Consider the following 5,737-nt stretch of genomic DNA (forward strand, 5'->3'; position numbering starts at 1 on the left):
GATATCTCTAGGGAGATTTCAAGGTTTCCTCAAGGTTTCATTCAAGGTGGTCTTTATAGATTAAGTGTACTTAAGGTTTGGGTTTCTCTCCTAGACTTCTTTCTCCAAAAGAACTTTCTTTCAAATGATCCAAAGATCTTGAAAACTAGGGTTGTTTCCCGTCGTTGTTGTCGAACTCCTTTCCCCAGTATCCTTCTTACGATTTCAATGTTGAGTAGGTTAGAAATCATCATGTTGGTATGTGGTGCTGTCTGATCATAATGTGTATGATTTTTGATTAAATAATGATTGAATGAACCTATTAATTGGACTTGTTTTATGCTAAGTGTTATTATGTAAAAGAATGATACTATGTTAAAGATATGTCTGAAAATGTTATTTATGAAGATGTTACGGTCTGTTGTGCATACTTGCTGTTAATATGATAGTATAAAGATGATATATTCATCAAATTCTAATATGATGTTGTCCAAGATGTTTAAAAAAATGTTATGCCTAAATTTTTGTTATAAGGTTATCTAAAAAGATCTCTGTGAAATCATAATTTGAGTGAATGTTTGACTTATGTCAATAAAATAGCTAACAAAAACATTATTCAGAATTTAAATGGGAATTTTCTATAATGTTATATCTAAATAAGTAAAATATTGGCTAATGAATAACGTATCCCATATGGAGCATGATTGAATGAAATTTTTGCTTATGCCAACAAAACAATTATGAAATCTATAGACAATTGCTCATGCTAATACTAATCATATGCCAATAAATTGGCTAACACTACATTGTCAAACAAGTTGTATGGAATTGGCTGTAATGTTATGTTAAATAACTAAAAGATTGGCTAATGTATAATGTTTAAATACTTAAGCATGTTGAACATGAAAATTGGCTTATGCCAACAAATATGGTTATTAAATCTATGCCCAATAGTTTATGCCAATACTTATTGTATGCCAATAAAATGGGTAACGATACATTGTCTAAGACTGATGCATGTAAATGGCTATAATATTATGTTAAATAATGTCAATTGGTTCATGCATATTAAATTTAAATATTAATATATGTAAAATTGGCACATGCCAACAAAAATAGTTATGTAGTTAAATATTCAAAGGTTGAGGACGATACTAATCATATGTCAATCTTTTGTAATTAGAGTAACAAATGATAATATAAGAAATTCTAAACTAATTCAATGAACCCATAATCAAGGTCATGCCACTCATTGGGACAACTCCTAACATGCTCTGAAAGAATTACATATGAACTCATAAAACTTATTGAATGAAGTGCTCATCATCCATAAACGATGATATTAATCTACTACACTAAAGTAAGTAAGTAACGTGAATTATAACATAATTAAAGGGGTATAAAGTAAGTAAGTGGGTGTTAAAGGAAGTGAGACAAGTCTCACTTACACCTAAGCTACTATGTTAAAAGAATACTCACGTATGAAGGTGTTAGAATGTGTGAGCCAGTCTCATTAACACCAAAGAATGATATGTAAGGAAAATTCACATTTCATAAATCTAAAGAAGGATGACCAGTCATCAATAGATGGTTGTTACATTTATGTTGATCTTTGTATATAATGAATTCATGAAATTACTATATGAAGTCTATGTATATTTCATATGTTTAAAAGTTTTAATTTTTCCGCTAAAATTAACCATATAAATGTGATGAATGCAAGATGAGGCTTGTCTGCGACCTCTCAGAGGTGAACGACGCCGGTTGCAATTCGGATTCCAGAATCTGGGTCGTGACAAATACTCTGGTTTTGACATTACCAAAGGTAACTCAAGGTTTTATGGTTTATTATGATGCATCTAGAGTTGGGTTGGGTTTCATGTTAATGTAGAATGACAAGGTTATAACTTATGCCTCTAGACAGTTGAAGATTCATTAGAGGAATTACTCAACCTATGACTTAGAGTTGGCTTTTGTAGTTTTCGCCTTGAAGATATGGTGTCACTACTAGTATGATGTTCATGTTGATATATTATCATGCCCCGATCTACCCTCGAGACACAGACATGGGACCTAGGAACACAAGAGATCCAAAGTTAACCTTGTTGGTATGATCATGAGCATACAAAGATGGGGAAGCTAAATAATAATTAAAATGAAAAGATGGGGAATACCCATATACTATAACTGAGATATTTGAAACTTATGAGTTTAAAACAAAGAAAATATTAACACAATACTAAGCTAAAACTAATTATGTCTAAAACTATCCTCTAACTGAATAAAAATGCTAGAATAGGCCCTAGCTAAGTCTAGCAAAACTGAACCTAAAGAACTAAAAATAGTGCAAAGAAACTCATGACTATTGTCCTCTAAGAATGAGGACTCACCACTGATTCTGCTGAACTAGAGATCGAGAATTGATCTAAGTGCTTATGGACACTAAGAACCTAAACCTACATCAAGAGAAAATGTAGTGCACGTATGCGTCAGTGCTTGATAGGTAGTGAGCATGTATGATAGAGTAAAACTGAAACAAAACATAACAAGTACAAAAACAAGTATAATATTTTGAACATGATATATTGAACGTTGAGATAACTGGATCCAATAACCAAATTTATAACATGTTGAGATTGAATACTAACTGAACTATAAATATGGATAATGCAATAGAGTCTGATTTAACTGTGGGAGCTACTAATAACAGATAATAAAACAACATGAGCTAAATGTGGAGTCTGATGTATATGCCCCATAGAGAGGATCTAATATACCCTGCCAGAGTTATAAATGTATGCTGATGTAGTCACTTAACTGATGCCTACAGAGGAAACTTACAACCCACTTGGCTACTTGTTATGTGACTATTTGTGTAAGCTAAACCTTAGTCCAACTCGTTAATATGTTACTCACAATTAATTAAATGTTTAACACATTATGATTGAATTTTTGTATGTATTGGATAGCTCAAAACTGAACATGCATACTGAGAATGCAACAATAATTCTGATAACGATGCATTCATAATTGAGACATAGCTAGGGTTCATAGATTCTTGCTATAATCTGAGTAATAACATGATAATCTGATTTGGAACATATAACAAGCTAATTCATGATATTCCATTGAAGTTTTAGAAACACTAGGTCTAATCATGATATGGAAATCAAGAATCTGTCTGAAAGTTAAGGACCCTATGGGTGAAAGGAACCCACTAGTTAAATTCCACATAACTAGTGATGAAATCCATGGAGAAATCTTTAGATTTTGGGGCTGGAACTAATGGAACCTTATTGCGTTCTTGAAAAAGGATTTTTGACCTTTTTCTCTTTTATTTTTGCTTCTAATTTTCTAAGATTTGATTAATGATTTGACTTGGGTAAGTTTTGGTTATTTTATTAGGCTTAAACTGACTAAAATATAATGATTTAGAGTCAAAACGACGTATTATAGGATTCCAACAAAGTATTAATAGACCAAAAGACCCCTATGTTAATTGATGTCGGAGCAACATTGTAACGACCTGTTTAGTCGTTTTGAGCAGCAGATTTTATTTCTGGAAAAACAGGCTGAGGCGACGGACCCCACGACGGACCGTCATGGGCAAGACGGACCTCGCAGAGTCTCGTTTCAAAACACTTAGAAAATCTGAAAATTGGGTACTGAAATCGACTGTCTGAACTTCGTAACGGAATGGCAGGACGGACCGTCACAGGTGTGACGGACCGTCACAGACTCTTCAGAGAAATTGAGTCTCTGAAGTCTGTGACGGAGCAGCAGGACGGACCGTCGCAGGCTGCGTAATCCCAGTCTGGGTCGGATTTCTTGATACGTTTTAAGGGACGTATTTGACTATTCCTGCTTTAATTATAAAGTTAGTGGGTTAATGTTAATAAGTCTAATTACTTGGGGGTTAAAAGAGGTAACCTTAAGTTAATTAGTGGGTTATTATTGTCATCGTTTAATCTTAATTATATACTAATTAGGGTAAAAGAAAGAGGGTTTGAATAAAGAAAGTAGAAAGAACAAGAGAAAGAGAGAGAAAGTTGAACGAGAAAGAGGAGAAACGAAGAGAAACAAAGCTTGGGAAATTGCTTGCTTGATCACTAATCTTCGGTGGAGGTAGGTTATGGTTTTCATGCTATTCGTAGTAAACTCTTAATAGCGAATGATATGTATTGATAGTATTGACGGAGCAGCAGGAAGGCCCGTCGCAGGCGCGACGGCCCGTCGCAGGCTGCGTAATCCCAGTCTGGGTCGGATTTCTTTATACGTTTTAAGTGACGTATTTGACTATTCCTGCTTTAATTATAAAGTTAGTGGGTTAATGTTAATAAGTCTAATTACTTGGGGTTAAAAGAGGTAACCTTTAGTTAATTAGTGGGTTATTATTGTCATCTTTTATTCATAATTATATACTAATTAGAGTAAAAGAAAGAGGGTTTGAATAAAGAAAATAGAAAGAACAAGAGAAAGAGAGAGAAAGTTGAACGTGATTATATAATTGTGATTATATTACGCATGATGAAGTTATTGAATCCCAAATCTTGATAAAAACCTAATCTCTTTTTATTGATGATGCCTTGGTAAGGGAGAAGGCTTGATGAATTGATAGAATGAGATTAGGGGATCGGGTGTCACGAACTGACACGTAGAATTAGGGGATCGGGTGTCACGAACCGATACGTAGAATTAGGGGATTGGGTGTCACGAACCGACACGTAGAATTAGGAGATCGGGTGTCACGAACCAACACGTAGATTTAGGGGATCGGGTGTCACGAACTGACACGTAGATTTAGGGGATCGGAGTGTCACGTTCCGACACATAGTAGTAGGGGATCGGAGTGTCACGTACCGGCACAAGAGTATTAATGAATATAAAGGAGCGGAGTGTCACGTACCGACACAAGAGGAATAAAGATAATGAATCTTGAAAGATGTTAATATACTCAATCTAATGAATCTAATTCCCAAATGAGTATGGTATTGAGGCTTGAGTTCTCATGTGTGAACTTGACGGTAATTGTTAATGATATTATACTTGCTGTTGCTACATGTTGAGTATCATAGTTGATTTTATGATATTACTTGGTATATATTGATTTCTATTTTTAGTTGGCCGATGATATCTACTCAGTACCCGTGTTTTGTACTGACCCCTACTTTTACGTTTTCTTCTTGTTTTTTTGTGGAGTGCAACAAACGTGCCATCATCTTCGACTCAACATTAACTCTAGCCAGTCTTCATTACTCCGGATATCAGGGTGAGCTAATGCTTCTAGCTTGGACTGGATCTTCCTCTTCATATATTGATGCCTTGAAGTTCCGGCATGGATTAGCTTTTATGTATTTTTTTTAGCTTCTTAGAAACTCTTAGATTTAATAATTTGAAGTAGATGTTCTTGTGATGATGACTTCCAGATTTTGGGGATAATAATAGTTATTGATTTTATTAATGAGTTTAAGTCTTCCGCATTACGTTCTGTTGATATTATATTGAAATGTTTAAGGTTTAGATTGGTTGGTTCGCTCACATAGGAGGGTAAGTGTGGGTGCCAGTCGCGGCCCGGTTTGGGTCGTGACAAACTTGGTATCAGAGCATTAGGTTCGTTGGTTTCATCACACAAGAACGGGTCTAGTAGAGTCTTAAGGAACGGTAGGGGGACGCCTTTACTTTTCCTTGATAGGCTATAAGACTTTAGGAAAATTTCACTCTTTCATTCTTTCTTTCGTGCTACTACTTGAGTCCAATT

Source organism: Solanum lycopersicum, chromosome 8 (assembly GCF_036512215.1).
Source record: "Solanum lycopersicum chromosome 8, SLM_r2.1".
NCBI classification, from domain to species: Eukaryota; Viridiplantae; Streptophyta; class Magnoliopsida; order Solanales; family Solanaceae; genus Solanum; species Solanum lycopersicum.